Source organism: Cuculus canorus, chromosome 3, assembly GCF_017976375.1.
Source record: "Cuculus canorus isolate bCucCan1 chromosome 3, bCucCan1.pri, whole genome shotgun sequence".
In the NCBI taxonomy this organism is placed as follows: Eukaryota; Metazoa; Chordata; class Aves; order Cuculiformes; family Cuculidae; genus Cuculus; species Cuculus canorus.
Window position 1 is genome coordinate 93,293,911 of NC_071403.1, and position 21,501 is coordinate 93,315,411.

Sequence of the window (21,501 nt, forward strand, 5' to 3'; positions counted from 1 at the left end):
AGTTTAATTAAGTATCCAAGTTATTTCTTCAGACATTATTCAAACAACAACAGCAACAAAAAAAGAAAATATTGAGCTAGAATTGTCATAGCCAGCATAAACATGACTCTGGACCAATTAGACTTTGTATATAGTAGTAGTTAAAAGTAAAAATCATAAAATCGATAGGCTGGAAGAGTCCTTTGAGATCATTGAGTCCAACCATACCTGTCTACTACTAAATCATATCCCTAAGTACTTTGCCTACCCATCTTTTAAATAGCTGTAGGGATGGGGACACAACCACCTCCTTGGGCAGCCTCTGCCAGTGCCTGATAACACTTTCAGTGAAGAAATTTTTCCTAATGTCTAATCTGAACCTCCCCTGGGGTAACTTGAAGCCATTCCCTCTCATCCTGTCACCTGTCATTTTGGAGAAGAGACCAACACCACCTCGCTACAAGCTCCTTTCAGGTAGTTGAAGACATTGATAAAACAGTGTCTAGCCTTTTTTCTAGGCTAGACAACCCCACTTCCCTCGGCCACTCTTCATAAGACTTATTCTCCAGCCCCCTCAATAGCTTCTTTTCTCTGGACAGTCTCCAGCAGTTAGATGTCTTTCTTGTAGTGAGAAGCCCAAAACTGAAGGCAGCATTTGAGGTGCAGCCTCACCAATGCCAAGTACAGGGGCAGAATCACTGCCCTGGTCCTGCTGGCCATGCTGTTTCTGATACAAGCCATCTTGGCCATCTTGGCAGTTGGGCACACTGCTGGCTCATGTTCTTTTGGCTGTCAACCAACACCTCCAGGTCCTTCTCTGCCAGTCGGCTTTCCAGCCACATTTCCCAAGCCTGTAGTGCTGCTTGGGGTTGTTGTGTCCCAAGTGCATGACTCTGCACTTCGCTTTGTTAAACCCCATACTGCTGGTCTCAGCCCACTGGTCCAGCACGTTCAGACCCCGTTGAAGAGCCTCCCTACCCTCAAGCAGTTCAACACTTCCTTGCAGCTTAGCATCATCCACAAACTTACTAAGGGTACGTTCAGTCCTCTCATCCAGGTCATTGATAAAGATATTGAACAGAACTGGACTGAGCACTGGGCCCTGGGGACAGCACTTGTAACCAGACTCCAAATGGATTTAAGCTCCATTTACCACGATTCTTTGGGCCCGGTCATCCAGCCAGTTTTTTACCCAGCAGAGGATGCACCTGTCCAGGCCCGTGGCAGCCAGTTTCTCAAGCAGAATGCTGTGAGAAAAGTGTCAAAGGCTTTAATAAAGTCCAGGTACCCTCTATCTACAGCCTTTCCCTCACCTATTAAGCAGGTCCCTTTGTCATACATGGCGATCAGGTTAGTTTGGAAGGACCTGCCTTTCGTAAACCCATGCTGACTGGACCTTATCACCTGGTTGTCTTGTATGTGTGGTGTGACAGCACTGAAAACGATCTGCCCCATGACCTCCCCTGGCACTGAGGTCAGACTGACAGGCCGGTAGTTCCCTGGTGCTCCCTCCAGTCCTTCTTGTAAATGGGCATAACTTTTGCCAATCTCCAGTCAACTAATACTTCCCCGGTCAGCCAGGACTGCTGGTAGATGATGGAAAAGGTTTTGGTGAGCACCTCTACCAGCTCCCTTAATACCTTCATCTGCATCCCTTCCAGCCCCCACCACAGACTTGTGAATGTCTAACGGGCTTCATTTCATGAAAGCGTTTCATATTGGACAACTCAGGGAAAAAGAGTACCAAGACCCTACTTTCTTTTTAATGTAAGGCCTTGAAATTCAAAGCCATTTCTGCTTCTTGCGTTAGTATAAAACATATTTAAAAATTCATATAGTTCAAATTTCTTTGCCTTGCACAGGCCATAAGCTGCTGGTGTGGTGGGTCAGTTTTGACACTGAAAAATGAATTCAGTTAGAGAACCTCCTGAAGGCTGTTGATGATCGCTGTAATAAATAGTGCACACTTTAAGTCAAACTTTTTCATTCTGTATTCAAAGGTAATGGATTTTTTGTAACCATAGTAACCTTAGTGTATTTCTGGATAAATACATGATGTATATACATTCTGGTTTTATTTTTGAATATAAACTACCATATTATGTATTACTAATAATTTGAAAAATAGGGTATAGGTTAGCATAATGACAGCTCAAACTAGTGTGCATTTTTCTTCTGCAAAAAAATAAATATTTATAAAAAGTATAGGTTCAATTAATTTTCCCCCATCCCCCCAGTTTTCTTGTATTCTTGTAGTGCCATTTATCTTTTTTGCAAGATCTCCATTAATCTCTTATTGCCATGCTATAACACACTATTCTTAAGAATTTTGAACTGCAAATAGTTGTGCTTCCAATCTTATTAAAATAATTACTATAAGTTCATCACAGATGATGTTCATCTGCAATCTGGTTATACATTGATGAGCAATGTAAAATGGTTAAGGAAGTGTTCACCATAATATATTTTGTCTGCTTGGTCTTAGATTCATGTCTGTATTCTGACTTATAGCTGAAATTAATGCTTATTGATAGAAATGATGGTCAAGTAACTTCAGTAATTTTTCTTCAAAAACATAGAAAAACATAAAATTAGAAAGAATCAGGACTTGCTTCCTCATGTGCTACCTCTAAATCTTGAATGATACATCAGAATACATTCACCTAAAGTAGTCTAAGGAAAAGCAATCTGGCTCAAAAACTTCCTTGAGGCACTCTTGTTGCTTTTATTTAGAAATTATTTGTTTCGTTTTTCTATAAATTTTGATAATTTTGGTCCTATTGAGAATTTCATAACTTTGATTTCAATTAATTTTTAGGCAGACACAAGAGTACAGAGAATCTTGCTTATTCAAAAGAGGCAGCTAGTGAGTCAGATTGTCTTGCTCTGTGTGGTATAGCACAAGAGCCTCTCTTGCCCACCATTCTGAACATGGCACAGAGATCACTCTATATACTTTGGATCCATTTTCTCTAGCCATCAGCTTCTTACTCTGCTTGAAGGGGAAGAGAAGTTGTGAGCCAGCAGGCTGGGATTTGTCTCACTAGAAATCCCAGTCATTCTGAATCAGTTTTATTCGAGATCTTGCTTAGATCTGCATATAATTTTCATTTGACCCGGTTTTGCTTCCTTTCAGAGCACAAGATTTTCTTATTTGTAGGCTAGAGGTAAAAATGGTATTTTGTAATTGTTGCCTTTTTTTTTTTTCTATTCTTTGACAGTTATGGTTTTAGGGTGGAAAGTTGCAGCTTTTGACTTTCCAGTGTTACATGTATCTCTTTTCCTAACTCTTTGACTTCTCCTATATTATTATCCATTTCCTTTCAGCATTTATGCTAGAGATGTTGGTGACTTATTGCCTCAATGTATGTTATTGACTCTAAATAGAGAGGCAAAATTCATTCTCTGACATGTTTCCTATTGATTCACCAAAACTATTTTCCTAATTTAATGACTATATAACTGAGTTCCTGACCAGCAGTCTATACCAGAGAGTCTCATATTCTCTCCGTGATTTCTTTAAGTGCTGTATGTATTTAAATTTTTTTTAGAAAAACTTTCTTTTTAGGAAGGCGTCAATTCTTAGACAGATACACTGACTCTCACTTCAGCCCATGGAAAGTGCAATCACTTTAGGCCTATACTAATTAGTCCATAACTTGACGAAGAATGTGTGTTCTCAACACCATAACTGCAAATACATTGTTAACTTAGTTTCTGATCCTGACGGCTGTCAAGGTCTTGAAGTACCCACTGATTTTCATGTAAATTCAAGTGTTTGTTTCCTCTAGGGTACACTTACCATATTGAGAAGGGGATCCCTTAGGCATCCGTTGTCCATTAATGCCTTTAAATATTTTCCCTATATTGATGAATTTGGTTTCTCTGTTATGAGTAATTTAGCACTGCAATGAAGCCAACTCCCTGTACTGCAACACTTTTCTTAACTGTCTGTGATTTCCCACCTTTATGCATTTGCCTTGCATGGCATTGCTTCCTCGTGTAATTTAGGTGTTGTTTCACATCATGAATTCCAGTGAAAACTAAATGTCTCCAATGGGTAGGGCTAAGCCAAGAGGGCATGCTCAGTCTAGGATCCCCAGATGGAATTTAGGCTGCATGAATCTAGGCCTTTTGGTTTCTCTATGTGAGAATGCAGAAGCTCCTGTAACCAAGACCAACAGCTGCAGCTTAGAAAAACAATTGCAATAGGATTCTGCTCTCCAAAACTGCACTGTTGTGTAGAGAAAACTAGCAGCTGTGAGGACATGGAAAAGCTTGTACAGTTATCTTCAAAACTCTTCACATATACACACGAATCTTACAAAGACTTTTGATTTCAGGAAAATCTGAGTTGTTTTTTCCTATGGAGAGGAAAATAAGCTTCTCTCACCCATCCAAACACTCATAGGCAAAACTGAATCTTCTACTTTGAAACGTGGAGATTTCTTAATGTAGATTTCTTCATGTATTTTTTTTTTCATATTTTTAAATTTAGGCAAGGTATGAATTCCTTTTTTCTCTCCTCTTTAAATTAGTCTTGAAAATTTCCATCTGGCTTAGATGAAAGAGAAAACAGAGTGAGTTTTATACTGAAAAGTATCAGACTGCAGTGGTCTGAGCTATCACCAGCAGGAAGGTGGTCTAATAAATGCAGAACAGAGTAGTATAAACAAAGAAAGCAATGATCAGATGTGACCCAAGTGACACATTTTGTTTTGGTGGAAACCTTATTGTTGTGAAGAAACTTCAGAAAAAGAGTTAGAGTAAAATATTCCTCTATTCTTAAATGCTGAGCATTTGATGGACTATGGAAAGATGTGTATTACGTAACATGTTAACAAAGGGAAATAACTTTGTAGACATCTTTAGAAAACAAAAAACATATAAAATTCTCTTTGCACTGAGCTTGGCCTTGAGGATGTACATCTGCATTTTCTGCAGCACTAGGTATTTGACAATGTTAACAAATTGCGTTCATATCATTTTCCTAGCAGAATCTAATGGTTCTCATCATGAATCTTTAAAAGGAAGATATTCTTATTAAGACTCAGCCATATGAAACTTATTTTTCTCTGCCAAGCTGAAAGAAATATTTCCAGATTTTTAGGAAAGAAATCCTGTCAACTATGTTATAAGGGAAGATCCTCAACTGAGTTAAGTGAGTATAGAGTTATACTAAATTACATACCCAAGATTCTGAAAAACTGTCTGCTTTGTACCAGATTTCTGGGCAACATATTAAGGTGAGCCTTGGAAAACGAGAAAAAGAGCTATCTTCACAATTATATCGAAGAGTCTGAACTAAGCTTTTGCTCACTCAAATTATTTGACCTGAGTGTGGAAAGGCTGATCCTACAGAACCAGGGCAGAATGGGAGCTTTGTTTTTCTGTGAGGAAGAGGCACATGTTTGATATCTGTGCAAACAGGGCTTAGTATATCTGCACTTCAAATAGGAGCACCTCAAATTAGTACCTGTGTTTTTTCCTATGTTGCGCTACACCAGTGGTGATTACAGTACACACTATGCACAATCATTACGTTTCAGTGAAAAATTGGCTAAGTTTTTTTGTCCTATTTATCTCTATGACTAATACTACTTGTTTTAAATTTTAGAGCATGATAATAAAAGCAAAATCCATCATAATATCAATATTGTACTAATTGCCAAGTGAAACAATTTGAACAAAAAAATCCACAGAACTGTATATAGAGGATAATTGAAGTAAGATGTATCATTGCAAGAAGCTGAGTCACTGAGAAGAACATACTTATTATGTTAGGTTTAAGTTGTAGTTCTCATGATAATTTTTCACATAGTTTTTAGCTATATCCATATTTAAAGCCTCTAATTTCCATCCCTTAGGATTTGAGTTCCTTTGTTTTAGGTCCTGCTCAAAGATGATAGGCAGCTTTTGCCTTAAAGGGCAAACAGAAAAATTCTGTAGTCCTCTGGTATGAGTTTATTTCCCAGCTTCCAGGTTGTGGTGATATACATATAAATACCAATTGAATCTAGTCTGTTCTTTCACTAGAGTGTTTTGAAAACAGCTGTTTGCTATCCAAGACGTTAGTGCGAGATTTATGTATAACTCTAAGTGTCACAATTCCTCTTTTTTTTTTTTCTGAAGCAGATACTTTTAACATTTTTTGTGATCAATGAAAAGTTAGTCTTCACCTCTTTGCAGTTAGAATTGGTTATCTGAAATATCTTGCATGTGACCAATGAGATGCGCCCTCATGCCTCTTATTTATTTTAGGGTCTTGCAATACCACGCTACCATTCCAGACCCACCTCTTGTGTTTGGTTTAGCAACATATCCAACTACTAAGGCGTATAGGAAGTAATGTGTTTTCCAGGATGATATATGTAAAGACTGCCTGTTGCTTCAGGCTTTATTCTGGCCTGAGTATTCAAGTAAACATATATTGGTGCACCTGGCACTAGAGGGCAGAGTGCATCAGTCTTACAGGAGAAGTTGCTTTCTTCTAAAAGTTGTGGGCATATAAAAAAGCAATTTGATACACCTGAACTGGCAACACTGACATTGCCAGTGACCGGTGTTATCGTAATTAATTCCACAGACCCAGAATGCAGATTCAGCAGGCACAAAACCAAAGGGCAAATGGGCTGTCTGAGCCTGGCATTCCTGTGTTTCAGCTTCAGATAGAAAGATCTGGTACACTCATTGGACTTAATCATACAGATCAGGGGAATTTAGAAGGAAGGGGGGTGGGTAAGGGTGAAAGCATTATGTTTATTTGTAGCAGTTCTGTTGTATCATTTTCTATTGCAGTGCATTAGTGCAGTGTTAAATAAAATCTGCTTATTTAAAATCCTTTTAAATAGTGTTTAAATATTTCCTGCTGATACAATCTGCTAAAGTAGTTATCCTTGCTGCAGATTTCAGTTAACCTTGTCGCAGATATTAAGCCTGAAGCTACACAGACTTTTAGGGACCTTGATTATAGAGCAAAACCTAATGGTGTCATTATAAAACCACAGCTGGACAAGCTTCTGGAGTCCTTGTCCTTTGATCAGATTTGGGCGACACGGCAAGCCAGGAGAGAACTCATGCTAACCCTGCTGGAATTGCTGAACTCTTAGGTTGCTTGAGCTTTCTAAAAATTAAAATGCAGTGCAAATTATAGAATAAGAGTGATTGGTACCTCCCAATCTTCTCTATATATCAATGCAAACTGGAGCAAATAGCTTCTCCAGAGCTGATAGCTGTAGGACAGGGAGTGTCCCTTTTTATTCCTTTCCTTTCTTCCAGTACAGGAAATATTTTGTCTCTGAGCTCTGTTTTTTAGACAAAGAGATGAAGAAGATTGATTTCCAGGCTTGTCTAAATTCCTTGACAAGTTTTAAAAACAATAAAAAAATGTAAAAATCCCTGATTATTTTGTTCTGTGGTCTTCAGAATTAGATGTCAGACCAATATAGGCTTCTAGTTCTTTATTGTCTCTTTCACAGATATCTAGATTGGTCAGCAGACTTAAAGATGCTGAGATCTCTTAAAAAGACAGTATGTACTAAGCAGGACAGATTTAAATCAAGAGTTCATTAAGTTCAATTTGTGCAATTTAAATACAACTTTTTTCATTTCTCTCCCCCTGTTCCTGCAAGCAGCAGAACTTACTGACCACAAAATATTTTGGTGGGGGTGTCATGTGGATTTGCAAGTATCTCCAAGACATCCCCACTGCAGTTAGACAGCAGCAAATTCTTATTTCGCCACTTTCTATGATCACTTTGTAGTAATGTTGCCTGTGTGAACCTCTCTTGGCCAAACTGACCCTACCTTGTGCATCTCTTCCACCTTACTCTGGGACTTCTGAAGGATGTTCCTCTGCGTTTTGTCTTTTGTCAGTGAGGGCATCATATAGAGCCCTATCAAGTAATATCTCTTCTCTTTATGAGCAGTTGCCAGGTGGTGACCACTGTTTGCTGTTAAACTTTTAGAGGTCTCCTTAGATTTGTAAGAATTAGAATATGCTTTCTTGGCCATATTGTGCTTGTAGCCTGAAATACTTTTTGTGGGATCTTGTTTTCAGTAGATTTGCTGGAAACTAGTGAGGCGAAGTGGTGGGTTCTGTTCTGGTTTTAATTTTGCTGATAAAACAGGCACATGAGTTTATATTTTAACTCAAGATTTCATTCAATCAAACTTTTGTTAAGTGCTTTAGAACACCTGAAACACTGTGCAATGTTTTCTGTTCAACTTAAAAATCATTTGTTTATAGATAGAGAAAAGCATCTTGCCATCCTGCGAGATTTGTTTTGCTGGGATCGCTTTGAAATGCCTGATAAATGATCTGTTCTTAGTTTCAGGTAATGCTGGACTCAAGTAAATAAAGGTATGATGCCTCTTGCACAAATGTACTAAGGCAAATCCTGCTGTTTCTGTTTGAATATCTTGATATCTATTCATAAACATGTACCTCACTTATCTCTAATTTAACAGGCTTGGAAAAAGTTGGGCAGCCTTCTTCATATTGCAAGCTGCAAATGCTTCTCTCTGAGATTTTTCTTATGCCCTGGAAACCACACTCCTATTTAGCCTTACTCATTTAGGACTATTCGGTTTCTTGAACTGCCAAGCACATGATGTATATTTAATTTAAGATAGATACTTTCTTCCACGCTGCTATTACAAATTGTGTTGGTTTATCAGCTGTGATAATGATTCTGAACGTGTAGTACATTCATTCCTCTTTGGCTTGCACTAGATGCAGAACCTTCTCTCTACATCTGATGTCCCAACCTTCCTTTAACACTAGTGGCATATTAAGAAATGGTAACAATGTACAGGCAGGTAACACCACAATAATACTTCTGGAGGTTCTCCTTTTCCTTGGTTTTACTAAACGTGTCATCACGAGAGTGTTGAGTCATTAAACATTACTTAAACATTCTCGGCATATTATTTACTGATCAAAACCAGAAAGCTATAATGAGATAGTTCTATGAAAAAGGGAATCTTTGATGTTTGCATATGTTTCAATAAACCCGATTAACTTCCTTTTAACTTGCCTTTCTAAAATGTTCCACCAATTAATATATTTTTCTGTTACTGCAAGTCCATATGTTCCTGAGTATTATTCATCTTTCACAAGTCTTGTCTTGTGTGTAAACAACAGAAGCCTGACTATCTCAAGGCCATGAATAGTTGCTTATAAGTTTGATTTTAAAAATATTTGATGGTTTGTGTGATTGGAAGAGAATTCTTGCATTTTCAAAATCTGTTTCTCTGTCCTCCTAGGTTATGTGAAAACACATGAAAGACATGAATCTTGTCATAAAAAGCATGAAAGATATTCTAGGATACTTTGTTTTCTGTTATATCACTGCCAGGAATCTAACCAAAGTTTCTGTGCTGATCGCCTAAATTGTTTACATAAAGCTTTAGTCAGTACTGAACTCCATCATGCTTTTCACTAGTGTTCCATGAAATACTGTATTTTTATGACAATCTTCTGATTGAAGCATTTTACGTAAGTTGTAGTTGGGCTTTGAAAGCTGCTAAAGCTTTCTCTTTTTAATTCCTTTCCATGTTTTTTATTGTATAAATAGAGTGACAAACTAAAGTGACATGTTACAGGGAAATTAGCTAGTGCATGGGGAAAAATATTTCTGTGAACATAAAATTAAAAATGTAAAAGGAATGTCAGGTTAGTGTACCTTAATTAAGGTTTAGACTCACGGTCTTAAGATGAACGGAAAGGTGGATGATAAACATTGTTTCTGTGGTGGCTGCTTTGCTTGTACCATGTTCCCTTGTTACAGAGGCATATATAAGTCACATGCATATGTTGGTTTCCTTTTCTACGTGCTTAGGTGTGTTTATGACTATATGTAAATAGGCATCTGGGTTTCTAATTTAAGAATGGTGCTATTCAGTCATTTTGTTGAGGAGTGGCACTGCGCAAGGTCTGCACATGTAAGAAAATAATTGATCAGATGGGAAAGAGTGAATTTTTACACTGGTGATAATATACTGCCTGTATCTGGAAATATATCATTAGCAATTTCTGATTCTAATCTTTTCTTTAATTAATTCAATATGTTTCTGTGTTCTGTCTGTGAGCATATGTGGGTTCCTACAAAAAAGTTGCATAAATGTATTAAATTTTATATAAATACCTTGGGGGACACAGTATTTTTTATTTTAAAATTTTTCTAATTGGTATAAATTAGAGTTGGAATCAGTTCTGATTAGATAATAGGGGCAGCTAAACCAGGTCCGCCAACAGCTGAAAGCTTTCCTGTTAGGACAGAGGGTGCATAGCTTTGCATCCGCTTTGTTAGTCATTGGAAAAGATTATTCAGAGCTGACTAGAGAATGTGGCTTATTAAAACTTCTGGGTTCTCATTGCTTACCTGTTCAGGATCATTGGCTGGACTGAGCGAGTTCATACAAACTATGTGTAAGTGGTGAAAACTGCCATAGTCTGTTCTAGGAGAAATGTAGAAAGTGAAGGAAATTACCAAGAGTGAAAAGTAGGCTGTGTTGGTACAGTATGTCAAGAGCTTTCCTTTGAAAGACGAATTTCATAGTGACATCACCTAATTTTAGTAGTGTTGGTAATTTGCTTTCTGATCAAGGAACAATAATTTAATCCAATTGACAAGATTGTTCACATGTTCTCACGAGCTCGCATGCTAACCTTTTCATCAGCTCAAGGATAAGAATGATATCAACATAACTATGGATCCTTATGCTATTCCTAAAAGTTAAGGAAAAAGTGTTATTTGCATTTCAACTAATGTTTTTTAAACTTTTGAGACATGGCTCTTGATATTTAATATAATACCATTGTTGTGATGTTGCATAACAATTTTTAAGCTGTTAAATTGTACTGGGAATTAAAATAAATGCATAATTAAAGTCTTTCTCATAAGTGTACATGCAGAGATAAAGTACATGGAAAGCTAGACAAGGAAATCTTGAAGTGAGATACACAGATGAAATCAAAAGAGTAAATAAAGAAATAACCAGACCAGACAAATAGACATGTAAATAGAGGTGTTACCAGACATAGAGGTGTAAATCTTAGCTTGAGTATGAAAAGAAGTAGCATGGGAGAGATTAAGGCAGAATAAACAAATGATAGTTAGAACTAGAACACAATTTAAAATTTTGGCACACAGAGCAAAGGAAAATCTGGGGAACTAAATATGCTAAATTGAAGACAGTTGAGATAAATTACCAGATGACTTCTACCAAAGAGCTTGTCCCTAATGTTGCTTCTTTAGGGGGTACATTAACCAACACTGTAGTGCTCCAGCAGAAGAATGAAAAAACATTAAAGCAAGTAGGCTAAAATAATTCCTCGTTCCTACATCTTTTGATCTGGTAATAGAGTAGTGCTTCTTAGAGGTAGAACTGCTATAAGAGAAAGATTCATGCTTTCCAAAATCTGTCACCTTCTTATGCTATCAGATAAATTGTGGTCACAGCAGGTATTGGTTTACAGGCTTCAGCAGAAAAGCAGTAGGGGTTTAGTCTGTTCCTCCAGGAGATTCCGCTAAAGGAACAGTACATCACATTAACTATGAAGTGTAAGGAAGTTTTAGGTGCAAGTTCTGCATTGTCTTCATGAGTTAGGTAGAGGATGTCAGTTTACTCTGGGGCCTTCTGAAAGCACTGTCCTTTAACATCTGCATCTTACAGTCTTGTCCTTGTTTTATGTTATAAAACTGTAACATAAAGAAGTTAACGTTCCCAACAATGACTGCTAACATATAGTGTCTGTTGCTTTTCTGCAAGAAAGAAAAAGTAGTGGTTATAGTATCTAACCAGTCTAGCTGGGGGGAAAATAAAAGAATTGTGGAACAGTGGGACCGAAAAATATACTGTGTTCTACACACATGAAATTGGAGAGGGAGAGAGGGCTGGGGTGAAATACTAAAGCCTCTTAAGGGTTTGCCACTTGTGAATTATGCATCTCACTTTCACTAGCAGGCGTAAATGCATAATTCTAATCTGTTCTTATTACTTATTTATAACATGCAGTAGAATGTAAATTCTATGCCGCCTTTGTACAAGCTTAACATGCCAGTTAAGGTATGCAGATATTTCAGGGATCATACATAGGCAACTTTCTTGGTATAGTACACTTGCCAATTAAAGGGCATAAACTTCAAACAATAAATTAAACTATCTCTCCCTCCCCATTTACAGGAGCAATACAGATAGGATGTAAGAAATAAGGGAGAGGATCAACAGATAATAAGCAGAGCATTCATCTTGAAATAAACTACTCTGCATTATTATTATTTATGATAGTTACTGTTATTAATAAAGTACGTGTGGCACAGAGAAAAAGCCTGCAACAACCACTGAATTTATGAGGCTGGGGACAGATGCATGCTCTTTCTTTTATATCACTGGCACTGATCGATTTGTATTTTTCCCTGATGATGCTTTATGCCATTATAACTGTTTGGTGGCTCCTTACTATTGAGTTATGGTTGCAAAACACTTCACAAACAAGAACAAGCCTCTGAACGTTATATCCTAATCTGCACATCCTATAGATACACCATAATACAGACTAGCTGAGTGCACCACCTGTGATCTCTGTACCCACAAACATGATTTATTCCAGTAATCCTGGTTTAATGCATCACATCAGATTGTGGCAGTTAAGTTATCTGATGACTTTACTAACACTACATGACATAACTGGGTAGTGCAACACATCAGGTGGAAAGAAACTTTGGGCTTTTCAGGGTTTTGGTTTTTTTGAGGAATGTGTGTGTGTTTGAAAATAAATATAAAACAAGTACGCTTAAAAAAACCAAAAGGGGATGGCAGAAAAGAAAGCCCTGTAATTTTCCTCAACCACATGTTGACCATATTAATGGCTCAACAGCTGGGTCTGATTGTTCCAGTAAGAACAGAGGAGAGCAGATAGAAGTACACTGTATTTTACTATGCTGCTAATTCTGTGGCCAGACGAAAAGTAGCTCAGCTTTTGTAGTCTTATAACACTGAATTTGCTATAAACTGGCTTGTTTAAGAGCAGTGCTCGGAAGCTTAGTCCTCCCCCTATCTTTGTTCCAGCACTACAGTAGTGTTTTAGTAAAACCTTCTATTGTCCGACTATAATTCAGATATACATTGCTGGTTTGGTCCTGGGAAGTTGATAGTATCTCTTCCACAGAAATTCTTAAATCTCATGATGCCTGGCCTGAACAGTGAAAGCTGTTCTCTAATCATCTTGTGTGGCTGGTACTATACAAAATGGTGCAACAAGTTACCCATAATGGTTGTAAAATGCATATATAGCTAAATAAAGCTCATAACCTATAAACCACTGATCTGTAACCTCTAGTTTATACCAGCTCAAACAGCCATTGTCATATTTTTCTTGTTTAGATTCCAATTTCTAGTCTGAGTGTGGTGTCCCAAGTTTCTGCTTGCTTGATGATTTTTGTCATTGTTGTTGAATATTGTGTTGATTAAAACAATTGTTTTGGTGTTAAAATGATATTTTGCAATTTAGTATGCACATTCAGTTCTAATAACTAAAAATCCACTAGTAAAATTGCTTACTTTTTTACAAAGAAAATATTTATTTTGGAAATGTATTTTCTTTCTCCCATTGCTCTTTTCTTATGCAAGAAAACATAAAAAATAAAATAAAATATAGTGTTGCAGAGTTCTGTCTCTGTATCTGTCTCAGATACAGAAGTATAGAAATATTGCAGGACTGTGTTCCACGGGTTTTCGAATTACAGGGATGGTTATAAAAATAAATTTTAAAATGTGATGTTGATATTTAGTGTCTCTTCCCCGGAATATGATTCAAAGATAAAAGTGAATCTTCTTGTCAGCAGTAGATATTCTATGATTTTGGGTGGGGTGAGTTTCTTTGAAAATTACATTTCCTAAATGTATTGTATTTCCTTTTCCCCCACTCAGTATTATTGAAAAGGTTTTCATGGGAACACAGACTCCTAATTGCTTTTCTATGTACCACTTACTCTCTTATATACCTGTATAGTGTGTCACCTTCTTTGTTTCTTTTTCTCAGGTTTTTTCAGCCTTTCGTCCTGAGAAAAAGTTTGCAAGCCTGTACTTTCTCACTGCCATTTTCCAGACTATTTCTGCTCTCTATAATATATGCTATTCCAGATCATACTGCACTATTGATTTATATAAAATGGATAGTAATAGTTGCTGTATTACTTACCATATATTCTTGTATAACTTAACAACTTAGCGGCTTCTCTTAACACAGCTGCACATCTACATGGATTCTTCAGTGGATTGTAAAAGTGGCAGTCGGGCACTTTTCTTGACCTGATACAAGTAACTCAGCACCAAATATAAGGTGGATCTGAATTTTGTTTCTCACACTGCAGCAAGATTAGAATTACTTCTCAATATAGAATATGATCAAGGGGTTCTTGATCATACTAATGTGAATCCAGAGTAGTTCCAGTTTTATAGCAGCAGATATCTGAGATTCAAATTTGCAGCTTAGTTGCCTGGTGCAAATATAATTTCCAGTTGTGAACATAAAGTGGAGGTAACACTGAGGTAAAATGTTCAAAACACTTATTTTTTTTTACTTTTTCACTTTTTTGGGCTTGACATTGACTGAAAGATCATGGTTCTTGTCATGTATACTAACAAATCTCTTCCATTTAAGCTGGTAGCAGTACTGTGACTGCATTGGATGTATTCATGAATGGAAATTTTCATTTAAATCTTAAAATAGAGCTGCATCAGGCTATATGATTTGCAAAGAAATGACAAAGAGAAATAGAGCTAAGATTGGTATGACCACAATTACTTCTCTGCATGTGCCTGGTAAAAATTAATGTGCTTTCTACTTTCTTCTCCTCTCATCTTCTAACTCGCCTTATTTGCCCAACTGTTATAATTGAAGTAAACTAAGGAGAAAATGCATAGTTTTAATTCTAGTAAACAAAGGCATAATTTGGAAATTCATTAGGTTCATTTAATGCTGAATGTTTATACTGACTGGCTATGTGTTGCTCTGGCAGCAAGAGCCATCTTTTAGAAAAAAACCCTAAATGTCTTCTTTCTTCTGGTGGTGGCTGATGATGGGTCAGGGGAAGAGTTTAGGGATGTGAAGGGAAGGAGTGTTCCAAAGAGTTTCACACATGCACCATGAGTCTTCTGTGGTCAGTGCCATGTGCTGTCTTTACAGTCATACATGGAATCAGGTAGATTAATTGGAGGTAAAGAATTAAAAGAGAAGTTTAAATGTCCTTCTCCGATGTTTCCCGTCAACTTTTTCTTAGCAATGTGGTATGTGATGCTCTGCATGTTTTGCTGAGCACCCTTAGTGTGTCAAGCTATTATGTCTTAACAGGAAGGTGAGAACAAGTCTGTGTTATGTACCACAATAGCTATCTCAGGCATGTGGCTTTAAAATAAAAGAATGGAATCTTTATAGTCCACCTTTTGCAATGGATAAGGAATAATATGCAGGTTTAATTAAAAAGACATGTAAGGCTGAAACTAATAGTTGTACCCAAGAAAAGGAAAAAGGAAACACAGTAATCAGGAATGGAGGCTAATGTGGCCTGGATGAAGCATAACATTTGAGGGATGAGGTTGTGCTCAGAGAGGGTTACTGTACATGAATTTGGGCTGATGAACAGCTGAAAGGTTTTCCTTAAAAAAGTTAAGGGTTACAAGAGCATAACCAGGAGGCAGTCTTATTAAATGTGAAAATAAATATAATTTCTAATCTCTGCTGTTAATACATAATTATAATTTAAATGTGTTTAAGTATTTTGAAGCTACCACTTTTCCGAAAATTCTACCATGTACATGAAATAATCGAAATTATAAAGATCCTCTAGTTTCACATTTATGCCAAAGGGTTTTTCTTCTTGAATGTAATTTTACAGTCTTTACACAGGCCAACATCACTTTTTTGATGTTGCCATATGATACATGATCTTTTGCTTTATTCCTCAGAATTTTGCTTTATTCCTCAGAAGAGTCCTGAACATTGGACCTTTCCTGAAAACTTATGAAGCATTTAAACCTTAGATGTAATGAGGATTTACTCCTTTATGAGTAGTTTGGAAAACCAACAATATTTACTGCTGAACAAATAGCTTCTAAAAAACAGCATTTGTAAGCCAGCTAGAAGCAAAGTTGTTTAGTCTGTATGCCATTGTGTCAAAGTCTTTGCTGGTTAGAAAGCAGAACAATAGCTTATGGTGTTCCTGAAAACAATTATTTGTGACCCTAAGTTCATTTATCTCTCTCTTTATTTCTTGCCTTCATTTTCATGGTTTCAGAAAATTCTTTTATTCCTCACTCTTGAATATTCTTAGTTATTAATTAATATCCAGCCAAAATTGCTGCTGTCTTGAAAAACAGCTTTTTTCTTCAATTGATGGCCTACTTCCATGTTTTAAAGGCCATTCATTGCTGCATTATAATAGGTTGGTGCAAAAAAAATTGCTGGGTTTATTATTGTAAACTGTGATGCTTATTTTAGACTTTTATTTAACTGTGTTCATGTTGTATGCCATTTTAAAGTGCAAAAATTGCTCTATTTATTCAGGCTAATGGTTTTGTTTTCACTGTTTATTCTTTTTTGTATTACACTGTCAAATTAAAGATGGCAAAAATAGCAAATTCAAGTTATTTTATTGTATGAGTTCAAAAGGGGACATAAAGCAGTGGAACCTGCTAGCAATATCAACTAAGAATTTGGCCTGGGGACCATCATTGAGCATAAAGCTTGACAGTGGTTCCATAAATTTCATAACAGAAATGAGAGCCATGAAGATGAGGAGGGTCACAGACATCCTTCTGCGATAGATGACAACCATTTCAGGGCCATTATTGAAGTGGACTCATGCAAAACAACTTGAGATGTTGCAGAAGAACTAAATGTTGGCCTTCAATAGTTGTTCAACATTTGCACCAAACTGGAAAATCAAAAAAACTCAACAAATGGGTGCCACATGAGCTGAACTAAAATTAAAAAAAATAATCACTGTTAGAAAGTCTGATCTGTGCTTCTCTTGTGCAACAAAACTGATCAATTTCTTGGTCACATTGTAACATGTGACAAAAATTTAATTCTATATGACAACCATACAGTGAGTGGACCAAGATGAATCGTCAAAATGCTTCCCCAAACCAAAGCTGCAGCAAAAGAAAGTTATGGTCATTGTTTGGTGCTTGGCAAGTGGAATCATCCACTACAACTTCTAGAACCCTGGAGAAACCAGCACAGCAGAGAAGTACTGCCAGGACACTGACTAAATGCACCAAGAACTGCAATGTTTACATCCAACATCAATCAAAAAAGACCACTTCTTCTCCATGACAATACCCAACCACGTGTCCTGCAGAAACTGCTTAAACTGGGCTACAAAACTCTATCTCAGCAAATTACTAACCAGACTTGTCTCCTACCCATCACATTTTCAAGTATCTCAACAGCTTTCTGCAAAAGGTTTTCCATAGCCAAGCAGCAGCTCCAAACACCTTTGAAGAATTAATCAGTTCCAGAACTCCAGAGTTCTATGCTCCCAGAATAAATAGACTTATTTCTTATTGGCAAAAATGTGTAGATTCTAATGGTTCTTATTTTAATTATATTCCAAGCTGCTTTAAACTGTTTTATAGTTGATGGTTAAAAACAACAATTGTTTTTGTCCCAACCTAATACAATTAGATACATGTGCACACTCTTTTCTTGGGCTTGATTGAGTTGCCTGAAGTAGGCGAGTGGTTTTATTTGTGATGCCATGCTTTTTCTGAAATATTTTCAAGGAAGTGGTGAGTATGACATCAAGTTTACAGGAAAGGTGAGAAAAAGATGCAGCATTAGTATACCACCTTCCCAGAGAAGGTTCTATGTTAGTGATGGTTCTTCCAGAGTCAATATAATGAAATGATCAGTGTTTTATAAACATGGAAAGCAGGATATACTGTAGTTCAAGTTATATATGAATTGTTGCTTGTTTTCAGATAACAGTGGAAGGGAAGGACTGCTAATGATGTCTGATGGAGCAAGCCTGATCTTGGCACCTCCTTTATGAATTTGTTTGGATTTTTTGGTAGTGCATAAAAACCAGATAGGGACATTGTTCTATTTAGTGATGCAGATGTATGGTCCCAGAGAGTTTACCTTCTAATTAAATATTAAGTTATTGTGAGTTAATTTAATAAACTATGAGAAAGAAGATGAGAAAACAGAATAAGGATGTGAATAATGAGCAGAAGTAGTTATAGACCCTACCTACATAAACAACACGGTGATTGGAATTCTTTGGAAGTTTTTCATCTTCATACTCTCTCAGCAGGTTTTCTTTGTTGTGTGGCTAACAATCCCTTGCTACACTGCTGCAGTGTTATTTTCCTTTGAATATGACAATGAGATCAGTATTGTCTCAATTATTTTCCTGAGATAAACTATGTGGGGTTCCTTATGCAAGTCACATTTCAACTGAGCGCTCACCAGGACAGGACATTTCCATTCCTGGTCCTTAGAATAGCTGCCTGAAACCAAGGAGAGTGGAAATAGGGTGGAAGAGGGAAGGAAAGAAGGGTGTATGACTCACTTGCTGTACACCTGAATACAGAATGCTGCATGTTACAGTAGTAATGTCTGTGATGTATTCATTTATCTGTGTTATTTTTGAACTGTGATGTAGTCTGACATCTGGATGATAAAATTCATGTTTTGAGTCAAGTTCTTAAATCTGTTATTTCAGGGTTGTGGTTTTTTTACTCTGCTGTGTTTTTCTTCTTTATCTTAATAACATCTCTCAAATTCCGTGCTAAAAGTAGCACAGTAGTGTTGCATATTATCTTTCAATGACTACCCATTAAATCTGATCAAAGCAAAGTAAGTGTTCTTATTGACCATGCAAACAGGGTCATTCTTTATTATTTCTGTCTCATGCATTGATTGTGCTACCAGGACTTATTCGGTAGTTATTAGAAACTGGATATATACCAACCACTGAAGTTAGATTTACCATGATATTTAACGTAGTTGTGTTGGTTAGTGTGGGAAGTCTCACGTATAATGAATGCAGTGGTATGAAAATCTTGATTGTAGTGATGGCCCCTACAGTTAGCACTTCTCTTGATGACATTCAAGTTAGAAAAGAATGTAGTTTGTTTGTATTGCCTCCAAGGTTAAAGAGAAGAAAAGATAGGTTAATCCCCTTCCTCCTCTCTTGCCTTTTCCTTTGGGGAAGCTAAGTAATGGTTTTAAAACAGGTATGGAGGTTTAATTTAGTTTTATTCTTTTGTTCTGTTTTTGATGTGAAAAGTGGAGAACTATTTTTCTGGCTACCTGCTACCTCAACAGGATGATTTGAGGGAATCCTCTGGGCCAAGAAAGTATCTTTTTTCTTCTTTGCCCTTTGGTGCTCTTTGCCCTTCTGAGTCCAGAAATGAGTACAATACTAAAACCCAAATTTAGGTATTGTTAAGAAATAAGAGATTTAAGAGCGCAGTTATTGGAAAGCTGCAATAAGAAGCATTTGATATTATTTTAAAGTAACAGAGGGGACTGGAATTATGGAACACACAGGAATAAAACATGATCGAGCAAATGTGTAAGAAAAAAAATCAAGTTTTGCTGTAAGTTAAAAAGAAAATAATCATCCGCTTATTGCATTCATTTTGTAAATTGAGATCAATGATTTTTTTTCCAGCAACAGGGTGAAATCAGTTGTAGAATAGCATATAATTTATGCCCTATATAGTAAAATATAGGGTTTTTAACATTAGTCACTGAGCTTGCCATGCACTGGGATGTGTTGTTTTGTAATGCATTTCTGGATAATGCCTGTGGATCCATTTCTAATGTGTTTGAGAGCAATCTGTTTTTTATGGCCACAATTGCCTACATTTGATCTTATGCAAATCATGCAATCAAGCAAATGGAAAACAAGGTGTTGTTGCTAGAGGACCTTGACAAACAGTAGCTTTGTAGTTTAAAGAACCTCATCCCTCTCATTCAGATTCATGTTTGTATCTGTAGTTGTTAAAATCCATTGATCTATTATGAAGCACTCTGAACTTTAAATAGGAAAATATCTCCCAAATCAGATCATGACAAATAATTGCATCAAATATGATGTAATATGATTTTGTTGTTCAGTTTATCAGTTTCTGGTTCTAATCTCTTAGGAATACTACCTACACTATATTTGCAGGCTCATCCAAACCCTATTGAAGACTATGGAGAGATTTTCATTGACTCATGCTTTGAGTGGCATTCCAAGTCTCTAATTTCTGTATTTTCTTCTTCTCTTCCCACTAACTTCACTTTTCTTTTTAACCCTTACACCACCAAAATCTTTCAGATGCCATTGAAACTTTCTGTTTAGCTTTTATTAGTCAAAATACATTGGCAGTATTAAATCAAGGTGGTGAATAAAAATTTCCTTTGATCTTGGTGGCATGTTGCTTTTCTTCACATTTTATTTCTACATTTTTTCACATTTTATTTTTTTAACTTCTGCTCTTCTTCATTCCTCTCTCAGTACACTTATCAGTTTATCCTAAAGGATCTTGCTGCTCATGTGTCCTTTGTTTCCATTCTTAGTTATTCCTGTTCCTTTAAACTTTCCCTATTTCATTGGCTTGTCTTTTTTCATTTTTGCATTACAGCTACTTTTTTTTTTTAGAAAAGCAGTTGCTTGATGAGGAATTTTTCCTAAAGGAGAGAAAAATACACTTCCTCAGCTCCCATCCCAAAGCTGTGTACAAGGAAATCAGTTATCCACCATAAGAAAATGGGAATGAAGAAATTTTTTTTTCTCTTCTGCCTTCCCTTGTGTTATGTTAAGTCTGCTAAGTGAAGCTCCACAATGTAGTTTCAACTTAGAGAGAATGTATATATTCACTGTATCAATTATATTTTCACTATAAATTAAGTAGGTGCCACAGATTGCTTTCAGCTGTTCATTTTAGGACTGCTAAAAGTAAAATCCTTCTAGTAACTTCTTTACCCACCCAGAACATGGAGTATCTGATACTTGTCTCTCAGGCTTCCATCTCCATCTATACTCCTTGTGGCTTCTCTGCTTGCTGAGCCAGCTCGAGCACCTGCTCTGGAGTGTGCTTTCCCTCTCTCACTCACATAAGCACTGCTTAACCCTGGTAGAATCAGCTCCATTATGTTGATTAAACATGTCACTGCGTTACAAGCACTCACTTGATGATTTTTTATTTTTTTTTTTAGTTACGGCATTTTTTTAACTCACAATTCGCCGTATGCTTCACGGAACAATACCACTGGGTCATACTGTGTTCTTAAACAAAATGCCCAAATTCATTCTCCCCTTGCACGGAGTGGAGTAAATCAGAAGGAATTCCATTGCAGCAGGGACGTTGCATGAGGAGGAAACTAATAAGAAAGAAGTTGGGTCTACAACATTTCTGCTTTAGTAATATCTTTTTCATTTAGTTGTGATTTTTGAATTTGTGCTTACAAATATTTTTGCACAGAATGATAGTTTGATATTATTTGGCTCTGAA

General features: G+C 36.6%; 1 protein-coding gene across 1 annotated transcript in view; it reads left to right on the plus strand.

Annotated features, from left to right (window-relative positions):
* USH2A (usherin) overlaps positions 1–21,501 on the plus strand; it is a 386,799-nt gene that overhangs the window by 177,382 nt on the left and 187,916 nt on the right. The gene's annotated exons all lie outside the window — the stretch shown is intronic.